Source organism: Triticum urartu, unplaced genomic scaffold (assembly GCF_056163025.1).
Source record: "Triticum urartu cultivar PI428250 unplaced genomic scaffold, HENAU_Tu73 scaffold2, whole genome shotgun sequence".
Taxonomy (NCBI): Eukaryota; Viridiplantae; Streptophyta; class Magnoliopsida; order Poales; family Poaceae; genus Triticum; species Triticum urartu.
Genome location: NW_028260368.1, coordinates 5314725 through 5332558, shown reverse-complemented (window position 1 = coordinate 5332558; position 17834 = coordinate 5314725). Strand labels below are relative to the sequence as shown.

General features: G+C 35.4%; 2 non-coding genes across 2 annotated transcripts; both read left to right on the top strand.

The window, feature by feature from the left end:
• The first annotated feature begins 15863 nt into the window (after nt 1–15863).
• On the top strand, nt 15864–15937 carry TRNAP-UGG (transfer RNA proline (anticodon UGG)). The gene has a single exon. It is a non-coding gene; the product is annotated as a tRNA-Pro (tRNA).
• Nucleotides 15938–16076: 139 nt separating this feature from the next.
• Nucleotides 16077–16150, top strand: TRNAW-CCA (transfer RNA tryptophan (anticodon CCA)). The gene has a single exon. It is a non-coding gene; the product is annotated as a tRNA-Trp (tRNA).
• Nucleotides 16151–17834: the final 1684 nt, after the last annotated feature.

Below are 17834 nucleotides of genomic sequence, written 5' to 3'. Positions count from 1 at the left end.
TCAGTAGGAGTACTATTATGAAGAAATTCAGACCTCGAGCTCGAGGACGTAGTTTCCCCATAAAAAAAAGCATGTGTCATATAACAATTGTACTAAATATAGTAAAGAAATCTAAATAACCTTTAGATCCATCTAAGATTTCGATTCCCAGTAAAAAAAATATAGAATAGAAAAATATGGGACAAAAAATAAATCCACTCGGTTTCAGACTTGGTACAACCCAAAAACACCATTCCTTTTGGTTCGCACAACCAAAAAATTATTCTGAAGGTCTACAGGAAGATAAAAAAATAAGGGATTGTATCAAGAACTATATACAAAAGAATAGGAAAAAGGGCTCGAATAGAAAAATAGAATCAGACTCAAGTTCCGAAGTAATTACACATAATAGAAAAATGGACTCAGGTTCAAGTTCCGAAGTAATTACACATATAGAAATCCAAAAAGAAATCGATACGATCCACGTCATAATCCATATTGGATTCCCAAATTTATTAAAGAAAAAAGGAGCAATCGAAGAATTAGAGAAAGATCTACAAAAGGAAATTAACTCTGTAAACCAGAGATTTAATATTTCTATCGAAAAAGTTAAAGAACCTTATAGACAGCCTAACATTCTTGCAGAATATATAGCTTTCCAATTAAAAAATAGAGTTTCATTCCGAAAGGCAATGAAAAAAGCCATTGAATTAACTAAAAAAGCAGATATAAGGGGAGTAAAAGTAAAAATTGCGGGTCGTCTCGGAGGAAAAGAAATTGCACGCGCCGAATCTATTAAAAAGGGTAGACTTCCCCTCCAAACAATTCGCGCTAAAATTGATTATTGCTGCTATCCAATTCGGACTATCTATGGAGTATTAGGTGTAAAAATTTGGATATTCGTAGACGAAGAATAAGTAATCTTGTCTTCGGATTCTGTCCATTGATAGAATAAAAAATGACAAGAGACTTTTTTCCTGAAATCCCTGCAAAAGAAGAAATTATACCTCTTTCTATAAGATTTAATGAAAATTGATAAATCATTTAATATAATTGCTATGCTTAGTGTGTGACTCGTTATTTTTTTCTTTTTTTTAAGAAAAAAACTTAGTAATTATAGAAAATTAACTAATAACCAACCTATTGCTTCGTATTGTCGAGATCCTAACTAAGAAACAGTCACTATATGAATAAATACCTCTATCATAACATAAATGAGTAGATGTGTCATATAGTTGTAGCAACTGCAATTTTTTCTCTAAAAAAGAAAAGGGATTCTAGGTTGTGAAGCAAAACTAAAGGGATGTGGATAAAGGGAGGGATGATAGAAAGAAGGAAGAGGAAATAAATAAGATATAGGATTCCACTATGTATGGTCTATGAATTACATCATAAAAGGCAATGTGATAAAGCATCAATATAATAAAAATAATAGAGAATTAAAAATTGTAACTTGAAACAAGAACTACAAATTTAAAGCAATAATAAAGAGCCGCCCGGGTTAATAAAACTGAGAAAATTAACTCGGAAAGAAATTTTTTGGAAGCTCCGTTGCGGGATTCAGACCTAACCATTCAAGGAGAAGCAGTGGGAACGACAGAACCTATGATTCCATAGGATTTTATTGAAAAGAATCCTAACACTTCATTGGGTGGGATGGCGGAACAAACCAAAAAAATTGTCTTATTTGGTAAGTTTATAAATTAACAAATAAGACAGGAAAGAGTAAATATTCGCCCGCGAAATTCTTATTGAATTAGAATACTTTACCGCGATTCAATAAGAGTAAAAATAAGGATTTTTTTAAGAAGGATTACATTATCTATAAATATAGAATTTAGATAAATATACACACACATCTGGATATATTCTAGATCTTCTTTTTTGACTATATATTATATTTTTCTGTTTTAACAAATTCAATATAAAAAAAACCGAACTTTTTCTATTATCTATTAATGTGTATCTATCCGTACCGTAATATTTTGGAATATTATGAATTAGAGAAATTTACATGCTTTCTGATTCCATTCGCGAGGAGCTGGATGAGAAGAAACTCTCATGTCCAGTTTTGCAGTAGAGATGGAACTAAGAAAGAGAACCATCGACTATAACCCCAAAAGAACCAGATTTCGCAAACAACATAGAGGAAGAATGAAAGGAAAATCCTGCCGAGGCAATCGTATTTGTTTTGGTAGATATGCTCTTCAAGCACTTGAACCCGCTTGGATCACGGCGAGACAGATAGAAGCAGGACGAAGAGCAATAACACGATATGCACGTCGTGGTGGCAAAAATATGGGTACGTATATTTCCCGACAAACCGGTTACACTAAGACCCACGGAAACACGTATGGGCTCGGGAAAGGGGTCCCCCGAATATTGGGTATCCGTTGTTAAACCTGGTCGTATACTTTATGAAATGGGGGGAGTATCTGAAACTGTAGCTAGAGCAGCTATCTCCATAGCTGCCAGTAAAATGCCCATACGAAGTCAATTTATTCGATTAGAGATATAGAACCCTAAAAGGGGTATGGAAGATAAAAAAAAATGCTCGGTTTTTCTTTCTGGAAAGACAATATTTCTTTCATCCTTTTGCATTGAAATAACAAATTGAAATCAAAATAATATGATTCAACCTCAGACCCTTTTAAATGTAGCAGATAATAGTGGAGCTCGAAAATTGATGTGTATTCGAGTCATAGGAGCTGCTGGTAATCAGCGATATGCTCGTATTGGTGATGTTATTGTTGCTGTAATCAAAGACGCATTGCCCCAAATGCCTCTAGAAAGATCCGAAGTAATTCGAGCTGTAATTGTACGTACATGTAAAGAGTTCAAATGCGAAGACGGTATAATAATCCGCTATGATGACAATGCTGCGGTTATAATTGATCAAAAAGGCAATCCAAAAGGAACTCGAGTTTTTGGCGCGATTGCCGAGGAATTGAGAGAATTGAATTTTACCAAAATAGTTTCATTAGCTCCTGAAGTATTATAAATACTAGTAGGCGAAATTGAGACCAAAGAATTAATTTAGTAGATTGTGTTTTACGTATATGTTTTAAAATCCAAAATGAAAAAAAAAAAAAGAAAACATGTTGATTATAGAAAAATTAGGAGGAACCTAGAATTAGAGTCTTATGGGCAAGGACACTATTGCTGATTTACTAACCTCTATAAGAAATGCGGACATGAATAAAAAAGGAACAGTTCGAGTAGTATCTACAAATATTACCGAAAACATTGTTAAAATACTTCTACGAGAGGGTTTTATTGAAAGTGTTCGGAAACATCAGGAACGTAACAGATATTTCTTGGTTTCAACTTTGCGACATCAAAAGAGAAAGACTATAAAAGGAATATATAGAACAAGAACCTTTTTAAAGCGTATCAGCCGACCCGGCTTACGAATTTATACCAACTATCAAGGAATTCCTAAAGTTTTGGGTGGAATGGGAATTGCTATTCTTTCTACTTCTCGAGGAATAATGACAGATCGAGAAGCTCGACTAAACAGAATTGGGGGAGAAGTCTTATGTTATATATGGTAATCGCCCCGCCTATAGTGCTCGAATTCTATCTCGCCCTTCCTATTTTTAAAATAAAAATAGAAAAATAGGAGAAAAAAAATATGACAGAAAAAAAAAATAGGAGAGAAAAAAAAAACCCGAGAGAAGCAAAAGTAACTTTCGAAGGTTTAGTTACGGAAGCCCTACCCAATGGAATGTTCCGCGTTCGGCTAGAGAATGACACCATCATCCTAGGCTATATTTCAGGAAAGATACGGTCTAGTTCTATACGAATACTGATGGGGGATAGGGTCAAAATTGAAGTAAGTCGTTATGATTCAAGCAAGGGACGTATAATTTATAGACTTCCCCATAAGGATTCGAAGCGTATCGAAGACTCGAAGGATAGCGAAGATTTGAAGGATAGCGAAGATTTGAAGGATACCAAAGATTCAAAGGATTAGGTTTTTCTTTTTTTTTCTAGGGTAATAAATTCTAAGTTCTAAAATTCAAGCGAAGAGACTTATTTTTTCCAAAAGATTAGATTCATAGTTTAAAAAAGGATACGGAAATATGAAAATAAGAGCTTCCGTTCGTAAAATTTGTACAAAATGTCGACTGATTCGTAGGCGTGGACGAATTAGAGTCATTTGCTCTAATCCGAAGCATAAACAAAGACAGGGGTAATCTTTCGAAAAAGAACTTTACTTTCTAAAAAGTAAAAAAAAGTACCCGCGGAAATGTTCCAATTCCAAATAAAATAATTTCATTTAAAATAATTAAAGTAAAGGGTTTATTTTACCCTGAAACGGATATCTTTGTATCTTTTTTTCTTTTTTTTATTTCTAACTCATATTTATGAGATAATAAAATATGGCAAAAGCTATACCAAAAATTGGTTCACGTAAGAAAGTGCGTATTGGTTTACGTAGGAATGCACGTTTTAGTTTACGGAAGAGTGCACGTAGAATAACAAAAGGGGTTATTCATGTTCAAGCTAGTTTCAACAATACCATTATAACTGTTACAGACCCACAAGGTCGGGTGGTTTTTTGGTCCTCGGCCGGTACTTGTGGATTCAAAAGCTCAAGAAAAGCATCACCCTATGCTGGTCAAAGAACAGCAGTAGATGCTATTCGTACAGTAGGTTTGCAACGAGCAGAAGTTATGGTAAAGGGCGCTGGTAGTGGAAGAGATGCCGCATTACGAGCCATTGCTAAAAGTGGTGTGCGATTAAGTTGTATACGCGATGTAACACCTATGCCGCATAATGGATGTCGACCGCCTAAAAAAAGACGTCTGTAAAAGAATTAACCCGCTTTCAACTTTCATTTCAAGAGAAATAAACGATTCAATGATAAAATAATAATACTAGTCTATTATGGTTCGAGAGGAGGTAGCAGGATCCACTCAAACACTACAGTGGAAGTGTGTTGAATCAAGAGTAGATAGTAAGCGCCTTTATTATGGTCGTTTCATTCTGTCCCCGCTTAGAAAAGGTCAAGCGGACACCGTCGGTATTGCCTTGCGAAGAGCTTTACTTGGAGAAATAGAAGGAACATGTATCACACGTGCAAAATTTGGGAGCGTGCCGCACGAGTATTCTACAATAGCAGGTATTGAAGAATCCGTACAAGAAATTTTACTAAATTTGAAAGAAATTGTATTGAGAAGTAATCTCTATGGAGTTAGAGACGCATCCATTTGCGTCAAAGGTCCTAGATACATAACTGCTCAAGATATCATCTTACCGCCTTCCGTAGAAATCGTTGATACGGCACAACCTATAGCTAACTTGACAGAGCCCATTGATTTCTGTATTGATTTACAGATCAAGAGAGATCGTGGATATCAGACAGAACTCAGAAAGAACTATCAAGATGGAAGTTATCCTATAGATGCTGTATCCATGCCTGTTCGAAATGTGAATTATAGTATTTTTTCTTGTGGGAATGGAAATGAAAAACACGAGATACTTTTTCTAGAAATATGGACTAATGGAAGTTTAACCCCTAAGGAAGCACTTTATGAGGCTTCTCGTAATTTGATTGATTTATTTCTTCCTTTTCTACACGCGGAGGAAGAGGGCGCTAGTTTCGAAGAAAATAAAAACAGGTTTACTCCACCCCTTTTTACTTTTCAAAAAAGATTAACTAATCTAAAGAAAAACAAAAAAGGAATTCCATTGAATTGTATTTTTATTGATCAATTAGAATTGACTTCTAGAACGTATAATTGTCTAAAAAGGGCCAATATACATACACTATTGGACCTTTTGAGTAAGACTGAAGAAGATCTTCTGAGAATTGACAGTTTTCGTATGGAAGATAGAAAACATATATGGGACACTCTAGAGAAGCATCTCCCAATTGATTTACTTAAGAATAAACTCTCGTTTTAAATCCATTGCAATTTTTTTTCTTCTTCTTTTTCGAGTTAGAATAAAAAGAAAACAATTTAGCATCTTTGGTACAATCTATATTTTCGCGAAATGGATCATAATAAAATGGATTTTAGGTATCTAGGGAAGATTCACTTGGAAGTAACTATTTCCTAGATACCTATGGTACTTCACGGTTGAATGAATCAAAAAATATCTAAAAAAGACCTAAAGTTAATGATTTATCAATGGGTAATGTTGCTCCAATACCTAACCAAAGAGCTACTACAGTACCGATTAAAAAAACGGTCGTAGCTACTGGGCGGCGAAATGGATTTTGGAATTTATTGACATTCTCTAGAAAAGGTACTGTCAATAAGCCTGTTGGCACAGAAACCATTAAAAGAACGCCCAATAACTTATTGGGTACCGTACGGAGTATTTGAAACACGGGAAAGAAGTACCACTCGGGTAATATTTCCAGAGGAGTTGCAAACGGATCTGCCGGTTCACCAATCATTGATGGCTCGAGAACCGCTAAACCTACATTACATGCAATAGTACCTAGAATTACTACTGGAAAAATATATAAAAGATCGTTGGGCCATGCGGGTTCCCCGTAATAATTATGTCCCATCCCTTTAGCTAATTTAGCTCTTAATACAGGATCATTTAAGTCTGGTTTCTTTGTTATTGGGATAGGTGAACTCTTTAGGATCCATCCCCCAAAGGAACCGGACATGAGAATTTATCATCATCCGGCTCGAGCAAGAGTGAAAGAAATAAGACCGCGGAAGATCCTTAATAGAATTAAGGTTTATAATGACTCAATGACTCTAGGCAAGAAAAGCTTTATCAGATTCTCTTTTCCGAAGTTGCACCTACAACTACTCATTGAAAATAATCCTATTCTTATGGGTAAATGCTCAATATCCAAGTGGGCTTACAAATTTGATCATGATCAATTGCTTTGTGGATTGTCTCATGTCTCTTGATTAGTTGGTATTTATCCCCTCAATATCGCAAGTTTCTTACCTCCAAACAAAATATTTACTTGTTACTAATAAAAAATCAAAAAGTTTAGCCTACATTCTTCCTTAGATCCCTTCTTTTACTCCGATAGTATTGCGGATCACAATCGATGCAAAGAAAATGAATGCATTTCCATACTATAATAAAAAGGTAAGTGTAATAAATAGAGAACTGGATCATGTCACATGACTTATTCCATTTCTACTCTATGGGATCTTACGGAGCCTGTTCATGGATGACATGGTTGCGGTATGATCATAGAAGATATTCTCCTCAAGTGAACCAGCCTATCCTTCCTAGGTAGGGGACTTACATGTTGATTGGATGCGGAGACACCTTTGGTTGTGAATTCTAATGTGGCAGATCCAATTCTTTATCTGCATGGCCAAATCAATAATTCAAGTCACACACTCCCATAATCCGCCTTTTTTCTTTCGTAAAATTAACTTCAACTATTTGTATTGTATAAAAATACTTTGGAGTTGAAGAGAAGTATCCAAATGACATGTGTTATTTTACAATAACCCATGCTTGTAGCAATGAAATACCAAAACCTACCCGATATGATATATGATAATTATAATTCTCTATGATATGCCTTCCCTATAAAGGACCCGAAATACCTTGCTTACGTATCATTGGAAAGTGCATTAACATAAATACGGCAGTAAGCAGAGGCAGTACAAAGGTATGTAAACTATAAAAACGAGTCAAAGTGGATTGGCCCACACTAGCACTTCCGCGTAATAACTCCACTAAAGGCGATCCTATTACCGGAATGGCGTCAGGTACACCTGTCACAATTTTGACTGCCCAATAGCCAATTTGATCCCAAGGCAAAGAATAACCAGTTACACCAAATGATGCAGTCAAAACAGCCAAAACCACACCTGTGACCCAAGTTAATTCGCGGGGTTTTTTAAATCCCCCTGTGAGATACACACGAAATACATGCAGGATCATCATTAAAACCATCATACTTGCTGACCATCGATGAACTGATCGGATTAACCAACCAAAGTTGGCCTCGGTCATTATGTATTGAACCGAGGAAAAAGCCTCTGTAACGGTTGGTCGGTAGTAAAAAGTCATAGCAAAACCGGTAGCGACTTGTACTAGAAAACAAGTAAGTGTAATTCCCCCTAAACAATAAAATATGTTGACATGGGGAGGAACATATTTACTAGTTATATCATCTGCAATTGCCTGAATCTCAAGACGTTCCTCAAACCAATCATATACTTTATTGAGATAGGTAACTAACCCGAGTCCCCCTCTAAGAGCCGTATATGAAAATTTCATCTCGTACGGCTCAAGCAGAAACACAAAAATTTTCAACGAATATTAGAAAAAAGGTTCAAAACTTCATCAGCCACTGAATTGGGTCGATTTGCCTTGAAGATATCAAATAAGAAAAATCCGGAATATCTTCTTTGTGATGATAATGCCAAAAAATCTCAAGTTGGCGCGTCTTTCTTTCTTCCTTTCCCTTATGTTGGTCATTAGAGGCTTCTTGACTTTTCTCTTCCCTATAAAGGATTTGTTTTTTTATGCGTAATATAGAAATTATCTTGTTGAGATCCTATGAATCAGTTCAATTAAAACCTTAGATTCATACTAGAGCCACGATGATTTAGTCTCAAGCTAAACAAAAGGCAAGGGTTCTTCGAATAAGAACCGCTTGATAATCATTTATTGAATCAGTGTAATGACTCGACAAAATCGAGAGAAAAAAAGTTGTCTTTTGGGCAAACAAAATTGGAAGGAAGAAAATTTCTTTTTTATTTTTATTTAAGAACTACTTGAATTTTTCAGTCTGGTTGCGAGGTCTTAATAGTGAGTATGAATCATAGTTCCATTTTTTTTTGATCCACTCTATCTATTTCGTGTTCCAGATACTAGAATAAATAATATCTGACGAATTAGAATCATCTTGATAGAGATAACAGGCCCTTTCTATGTATTATCAATAGGATCAATTCTAACAAGTCACACACTCATATTCCAGAGATACCGAAACAAAAAAATTCCGCGGTCGAACTACCATAATATCTAGAAATGTAGATCTTAAACTAGAAAGGCTTTTTTGGATGGAAAAACTCTGACTTCCTAGTTTTAGTTAGTAGAAACCTAATTGGTTAAAATTCCGTCCAGTAAAACGGAAGAATTATAAATTTCTAAAATGATAGATAGGAATATAGCGAATAAAGCCATTGCGATCCCCATAAAAGGAGTAGTCCCCCAACCCGGGGCGACTTTCCCATATTCCGAATTCAAGGGTTTCAGTAAACTACCTGCACCAGTTCGTTTTGGCCTAGGTTTAGAACTATCTTCAACGGTTTGTGTAGCCATAAATTCTATTTAATCATTGGTGTTGACTTTGTATACTATTCCGTTGTAGTTGTAAATACACGATCTTTTCGTAGATCCATTGTAATCTTGAAATTCTATAAAAATGGAAACAGCAACTTTAGTCGCCATCTCCATATCTGGTTTACTTGTAAGCTTTACTGGGTATGCCTTATATACCGCGTTTGGGCAACCCTCTCAACAATTAAGAGATCCATTCGAAGAACACGGAGACTAATTTAAGTAAGAAGTCTCCCAGATAGGGGGACTTCTTACTTAAATGAAATTATTTTATTCTTTTAGTTGGAGTTGGTGGAACCTTAGGTGGTTCTCGGAAGAAGATAGCGAAAAAAATTATCCCTAAAGTCGAAACTAAAAGGAACGTATAAACCAATGCTTCCATAGATTCGATCCTGGTTTATTTACAATTATAACTTCCACACCTATTCATTTGTCATTTGGGATAATTTCCCATATAAAGAAAGAAAAAGAGTCAAAGAAAGGATGGGAGATGTTTCCCATGTCAAATCAAAAAAGAGAGGTGAAAGATACTATAACAATGTGTATCAAACTGCCTGTTTCCTTGTAGTTGGATCTCCCACTTTTTGGAATGTTCCAAATTCCACTTGAGCATCCAAATCTGGATCAATACCAGCAAAAACATCTCGGAACAATGTTCTAGCGCCATGCCAAATGTGTCCGAAAAAGAAGAGCAAAGCAAAGGTAGCATGACCAAAAGTGAACCAACCCCTTGGACTGCTGCGAAAAACACCATCAGATTTCAAAGTAGCCCGGTCTAATTCAAAAATTTCCCCTAATTGAGAACGCCTCGCATATTTTTTTACAGTAGCAGGATCAGAATAACTTACTCCATTAAGTTCGCCACCATAGAACTCCACCGTTACACCTACTTGTTCAACACTATATTTGGATTCTGCTCTTCTAAAAGGAACGTCTGCTCTAACAATTCCCTCCTCATCTACCAAAACAACCGGAAATGTTTCAAAAAAAGTAGGCATACGGCGTACAAAAAGCTCACGTCCTTCTTTATCTCTAAAGACGGGATGTCCTAACCATCCAACAGCTATTCCATCCCCATTGTCCATTGAGCCTGCTCTGAATAATCCCCCTTTTGCCGGATTATTACCAATATAATCATAAAAGGCTAATTTTTCGGGAATTTTAGACCAAGCTTCTGATAAACTAAGATTTTCGGCTAAACCATTGCTAACTCTTCGATATATTTCTTGCTGAAAGTATCCCTGATCCCACTGATAACGAGTAGGCCCAAATAATTCGATTGGGGTCGTTGCTGACCCATACCACATAGTTCCAGCAACTACGAAAGCTGCAAAAAAAACAGCAGCGATACTACTGGAAAGTACAGTTTCAATATTGCCCATACGTAATCCTTTATATAGACGTTGAGGCGGACGGACACTAAGATGGAATAAGCCCGCTAATATACCCAATGTACCCGCAGCAATATGATGAGAAGCTATTCCCCCCGGAACAAAAGGATCAAAACCTTCTGCACCCCACGCTGGATTTACAGCTTGTACTTTTCCAGTTAGTCCATAAGGATCGGATACCCATATCCCAGGACCATACAAACCCGTTACATGAAATGCCCCAAAGCCAAAGCAAGCCACCCCTGCAAGAAATAAATGAATTCCAAAGATCTTGGGCAAATCCAAAGAGGGTTTTCCCGTCCGCTCATCAGAGAATATTTCTAGGTCCCAATATACCCAATGCCAGATCGCTGCCAAGAAACACAAGCCAGAAAACACAATATGCGTACCTGCCACACCTTCATAACTCCAAATACCCGGATTTGTTACAGTTCCTCCTGAAATACTCCAACCACCCCACGAATCCGTTATTCCTAAACGAGTCATGAAGGGAATTACGAACATACCTTGTCTCCACATTGGATCCAGAACAGGATCAGAGGGATCAAAAACTGCTAATTCGTATAAAGCCATTGAGCCAGCCCAACCAGAAACTAGAGCTGTGTGCATTATATGCACCGCAAGCAATCGACCCGGATCATTCAATACGACAGTATGAACACGATACCAAGGCAAACCCATGGAAATACCCCTTTAGCAAAGAAAAATAGACACGATGTCGCTTTATTTTATCGCATTGAAAAAGACTATCCATATCCTATGTACCTAACCCTTCTAGGGGATTCTGTGTCAGAAAGCGCGAATATTTATTTCATTCCATTAAAAATAAGAAGCCAATTCTGTTCATAAGAAGAAAGAGAAGCAGATCTATTCTATACTCGATAAGTGCCAATATGCAATGGGTAACTTGGCCAATTTGGAAAAAACGAAGAATAGATCGCTACCCCTCTTTGTTTAGCATTCAAATCACCCATTCCCTTTTCTTTATTCAATCTGTCTTACATTCCTTATATGTATAACCTTTCAATCTACGTATTAATAGAATCTATAATATTCATATAGAATAAGAATAAAAATTAAGACAATAAACTGCGGATTCTTTCTTTCTGTTCCATTCTTACGTTTCCATATTAAAGTGTGGTTTTCTTACTTAAATTTAATAATATTAATCTAATATGCCCATTGGTGTTCCAAAAGTACCTTACCGGATTCCTGGAGATGAAGAAGCGACTTGGGTTGACTTATACAATGTTATGTATCGAGAAAGGACACTTTTTTTAGGTCAAGAGATTCGTTGCGAGATCACGAATCATATTACAGGTCTCATGGTATATCTGAGTATAGAAGATGGAATTAGTGATATTTTTTTGTTTATAAACTCCCCAGGCGGGTGGCTAATCTCAGGAATGGCTATTTTTGATACGATGCAAACGGTGACACCAGATATATATACAATATGCCTCGGAATAGCCGCCTCCATGGCGTCCTTCATTCTGCTTGGAGGAGAACCCACCAAGCGTATAGCATTCCCTCACGCGAGGATTATGCTTCACCAACCTGCTAGTGCTTATTATCGGGCAAGGACACCAGAATTTTTACTAGAAGTAGAAGAGTTACACAAAGTTCGCGAAATGATCACAAGGGTTTATGCAGTAAGAACAGGCAAGCCTTTTTGGGTTGTATCCGAAGACATGGAAAGGGATGTTTTTATGTCAGCAGACGAAGCCAAAGCTTATGGACTTGTCGATATTGTAGGGGATGAAATGATTGACAAGCACTGCGATACTGATCCAGTGTGGTTTCCAGAAATGTTTAAGGATTGGTAGTGTCCGGATTTCTTGTAAAGTTATTTCACAGCTAAATTCGTGTTTTCCTCGATTTAATAGAAAATAGAAAGACTTCATGATGAGCAATCATCAGGTTAAGATGGATCTAAACCAATCCATTTTTTTCTATATACATACAACATGCCGACGGTTAAACAACTTATTAGAAACGCAAGACAGCCAATACGAAATGCTCGAAAAACGGCCGCGCTTAAAGGATGCCCTCAGCGTCGAGGAACATGTGCTAGGGTGTATGTGCGACTCGTTCAGATCATGACTTCAAACAAATATAAAAAAAATTGAAGTATCCATGATTAGTACCAATGAATAGGATATAGCTTCTCTATCCTAGATTTCTATGGTATATGGAATTTATGGTTTCCTTTGGTGCAAATCCAATTATCTAAATTGGAAATAAGAAGCAATTCTCCCATTGGTAGCAAATGGTTATCCATTAAGCGGAGGAAATAGTAATAAAAAGAAAAAGGCTTATGCTCCTTTATCTTAAAAGAACGGACTAACAGGGTCAGCTACATAGCCAACTTTCATAATTAAATACCGTCACTGTATGGATAACTCTTATTGTGAAAAGAGCTATTTACTCTATAATGGATAGGTAGAGCCAAAGAATGTGGACTATACAAGTTCGCAATACCTTTTGATGAAAGAAAGGGCTCCGGTGTATAGAGAGGGCCTCACCGTTTAAAAGGGAACCATAGAAACGATGGAACCCACTATTTTTTTTAGTATTATTAGAATGAATTTGTTATTTCGTATAGAAATAACTGAACGGAGTGGAATAAAAAATCGTGGTTGGGAAGGTTACTATAGCAAAAGCCATTGGAATTAATATTTTATATATCGGAATAATTAGTTTTGTTATTAATGAGAAAAAGGGTGGCTAAAAGAAGAGAAATCATTAGTTATTCATTAAGGTTAATTTGATTCAATGACCAGAGTTCCGCGAGGATATATAGCCCGGAGACGACGAACAAAAATGCGTTCATTTGCCTCAAACTTTAGAGGGGCTCATTTAAGACTTAATCGAATGATTACCCAACAGGTAAAAAGAGCTTTTGTTTCCTCTCATCGAGATAGAGGTAGGCAAAAGAGGGATTTTCGTCGTTTGTGGATCACTCGGATAAACGCAGCAACGCGGGTATATAAAGTATTCGATAGTTATAGTAAATTAATACACAACCTGTACAAGAAGAAATTGATTCTTAATCGTAAAATGCTTGCACAAGTAGCTGTATCAAATCCAAATAATCTTTACACGATTTCCAATAAAATAAAGATCATCAATTAAAGGTATAAATAAAGTAATATACTGGAATAATAAAAGATGAATTCCCGGAGAGGGAACTCCGGGAAGATACAATAAATTAAGATTAAGTGGTAGGAATCAACGAGCTGGATTACTTTCTTTATAATATATATAGGTCTGGCCCTTTCGAATTCGAATAAAACATCAACAATCGGAACTTAAGTTCCGGTTGTTGTTTCTTAAATTTTGGTTGTTGTTTCTTAAGTTTCGATTGGAATTGTACTTTTGCGTTAATTGAGGAATATGTCTATTTTTTCTGGGTCTAGAACCTGTAATTATTGAAATTGACTGGGCTTGAAATTGCTTTTCGTTCTCATAGTTACGAAACGGTAAGAAAGATAAAATACGAGCCTGTTTTATAGCAAGAGTAATTAATCGTTGTTGTTTCAAGGTTAATCTATTTATTCGTCTCGATAATATTTTTCCTTGTTCACTAATAAATCTATTAATTAAACTCATGTTTCTATAATCAATTCGATCTCCCGGGCCAATCCGGGGACGCCTACGAAAAGGTTGTTTAGATTTACGAAAAGGTTGCTTGAATTTACGAAAAGTTTGCTTGGATTTACGAAAGGGTTGCTTGGATTTATTAAAAGTTTGCTTGGATTTACTAAAGGGTTGCTTAGATTTAAGAAAAGGTTGTTTAGATGTATACATGATTTATTCCTTATTTAAAATTTGAAAATTTGAAAATTCACTTCTTTATTTTATTAATTTAGGATCCAGAAGAAGTAGTTTTTCTTTGATCCATATCTTATTTGATTCATATTATAGTATATGAATACCCTCTATACATATGAAATAATATCTACCGGAAATCAGATGAGTTGATTTGTATTTTGTATTCTATACTATGTTTTCTTTATATATTAAATATGAAGTTCTTACTCTTTCTGTTGTTTGGAAAGATCAAACACACGATGTTCCTATTTCTTTATTTCGTGATGAGTCGTATGCTTGCGACAATAACGACAAAATTTTTTGAATTCTAATTGTCCGGGTGTATTGTGGCGATTCTTTTGAGTACTATATCTAGAAATCCCCGTCGATTCCTCATTGGCACCTTTTCGAACACAACTGATGCATTCCAAAATAACTCTGATTCTAACATCTTTTCCCTTGGCCATGAACCTCCTTTTCTTTTTGGATTGACTTAACTTAATTCTTCTACTTATTCTTTTATTCTTCTATTTTGAATCCGAAGAAGAAGAATAAAATTCATTAGAATAATTTTTTTTTATTCTTTAATTAAGTAATAAAAAATAGAGAAATAATTAAAGAATACAATCCTTGTCGAATTAGCAAAGATTTTGGTTCGAAATCCTTTCATTTAATTAGCCAGCCCCGCCTTTTCTATGCTCTGATTTCTGAGGCCTTATTTAGCTTGGGTACCCCTTTAAATTGAATTTCTATTTTCAAAAATGGGGTTTACCAAATTTTTAATGACTCTGAGGTTCAACCCAATCCATCTTTTCTTTCTTTTTCCTTCCGATACTAAAAAAAGATTGAAAAGGATCAAATTTTGTCATATCACGAAGAAATCTATCCCTCCCATAGCAATAACTAGAATTAAAAAAAAGGGAATGACAAAGCATCTGGGAATAAACGATTAATTTCTATCAATAAACCTGCTAAAGCACCAAACCATAGAGTACTTAGCACGGGTGCTACAGAGAGATATGTTTTTATATCCCGCATTGAAAATCCTCCTTCCTTGTTGGAATACATATATGATCATAAACTCTTGCCCAAGATTGTTATGCTATATATAAAATGAACCATATCGACGAAATTTTCCTATCCCTAAAAAAGAAAAAGATGACCCCTTCTTCCTATATATTACCAAGGAAAAGTAATCCTTCTTTTATAGGCGAAATTATATTGGATTTTATATGTATATAATTCCTTAATTATATGAGACCAAAAAGAAGAAATGACACGAGGGTTCTATATATAGATAGAGAAAGAAAGAAGAAGAAAATTATGATGTGGAAAAGAAGACAGGAATTGTGTACAATGGCATTGTACAACAATTTAATTTGGAAAAGGGATGTAGCGCAGCTTGGTAGCGCGTTTGTTTTGGGTACAAAATGTCACAGGTTCAAATCCTGTCATCCCTACCTATTACTTCTTTCTTCTTTATAGGCAGTAGCGACGAGATCAATTAAAGTAAAGTGGGTATAACTTGAATTTGTGGAGACTATACGTACGTGAGATACATTAGGAATAGAAAAAGATTTTCTTTTTGAATGAATGAAAGCGCTCTTAGTTCAGTTCGGTAGAACGCGGGTCTCCAAAACCCGATGTCGTAGGTTCAAATCCTACAGAGCGTGATTCCATCTATTTTATGTCGAAGCAGAGTAAAATAACTTAACAAAATTGAATTGTAACTCCAATTTCAATTTGACCTCCTCTCTGGTCTGGAGGAGGTCAATCAAAAAAAAAAAATGACTCAATCAAAGATCCAACTGATCCCCACGCCTGTATTGCAAATACGCAGTCACGAATAATCCCGCTAAAGTAATAGGAATTAGGCCTAAGACGATTCCAAATAGAAAAACTTCAATCATTTCGATTTGTTCGAGGGGATAAAAAAAGAGGTACGATCTATCCCTAAATAGTACTCTAAATTATCCACGAATCTCAATGACCAAGAAAAGAATTCCTAATTAGTCTGGAAAAGAGTCGTAGAATGCCAGGAATCCCAAAGAAAGATTTTTCTTTTCTGAATTATAATTATTCAGTCAATTCAAATAAGGCGTATCTTGTTCAAGCCAATAAATAGAGCTGGGGTTATAGTTAAAGCAGCCAGTAGAAAACCAAAATAACTAGTTAAAGTAAGCATGAAAGAGTTAAATTCCATTTATTTTTTTTTACTACACTACATATGTTGGTAAAGCATTTACCTAAGTTATGGAAAATTCATAATTCATCAGTTATTTTAGATAATACTAAAAAACAAGATAGAGTAAGATACAGAAGTGTAAAAGAAAGTGGATTCATCAGATGATACATGAGTCCCTAATTCCGAATCAAGAGATTTGTTGTGGAATTTGTCAATTGAGTAAAGTAATAATATTAAGAACTAGATCATCTAACCCCATTGAATGAAAAAAAGAAATTCAATTTTCAGGGAAATTTTTGAATAAGAGATAAATAAACAATTGAATTTGAAAAAAAAAACTTCTTTCTATTTTGGATAATTTCTTTTTCAATAGGACCCTCTTTTTGGAGTGAACGATCGAATATTCCCCTATTCCTTCTTATTTTAACTGATTGTATTCCATATGGAATAAGAGGAGAACAAAAGCATTCCACGACCTGCCAAGGGGCTGTTAAAAAAAAAAAAAAAAGAAAGCTCTTCCTTGAATTTACTTTATTTTTATTCCTTTTTCGAACTCCAACCAAAGTAGATTCGAAGACGAGTCACTTCAATTATCCTTTTAAGTTCTATTCTATCTTCTGTCTTTCCCTATTTCATCTCGTAAAGTTCCGCGCTCGCAGTTTGGTCAAGAAAGTTAGACCTAATCCAACAAACAATACAAGGATGAATTACGAATTATGAAAGGATAGATTTCACATATACTTGTCCTTGTATTGTGTCAGTATGAGAATATCCTTCCTAAATTATTTATCCAAACCTATTGATCATTAACTTAGATTTTCCCAAGATTTTGGCTGCTATTCCGAATTACTCTATTATTCCGAAGCCAATGAAAAGTAAGTAGAACCTACAAAAATGGGGTTTTCTATTGATGCCTTGAATAACATATAGCTTACCTATAGACAAAAAAAAAATAAAAAAGTAATTATGTTTCGGAACCAGGCAAAACCAGATTGCTGTGCCATAGGAAGGATAGCTATACTAATTCGGTATACTCAAAATACACCTTTGGTACAAAATTGACAATCTCACAAGGATGAAATATCAGTAATTTTCTATTTACTGGTCGATCCCATCTTTTACGGAATCAATTCCTTTTTTGAATGTACAAAAATTTTGGGAGTTCAGCATGT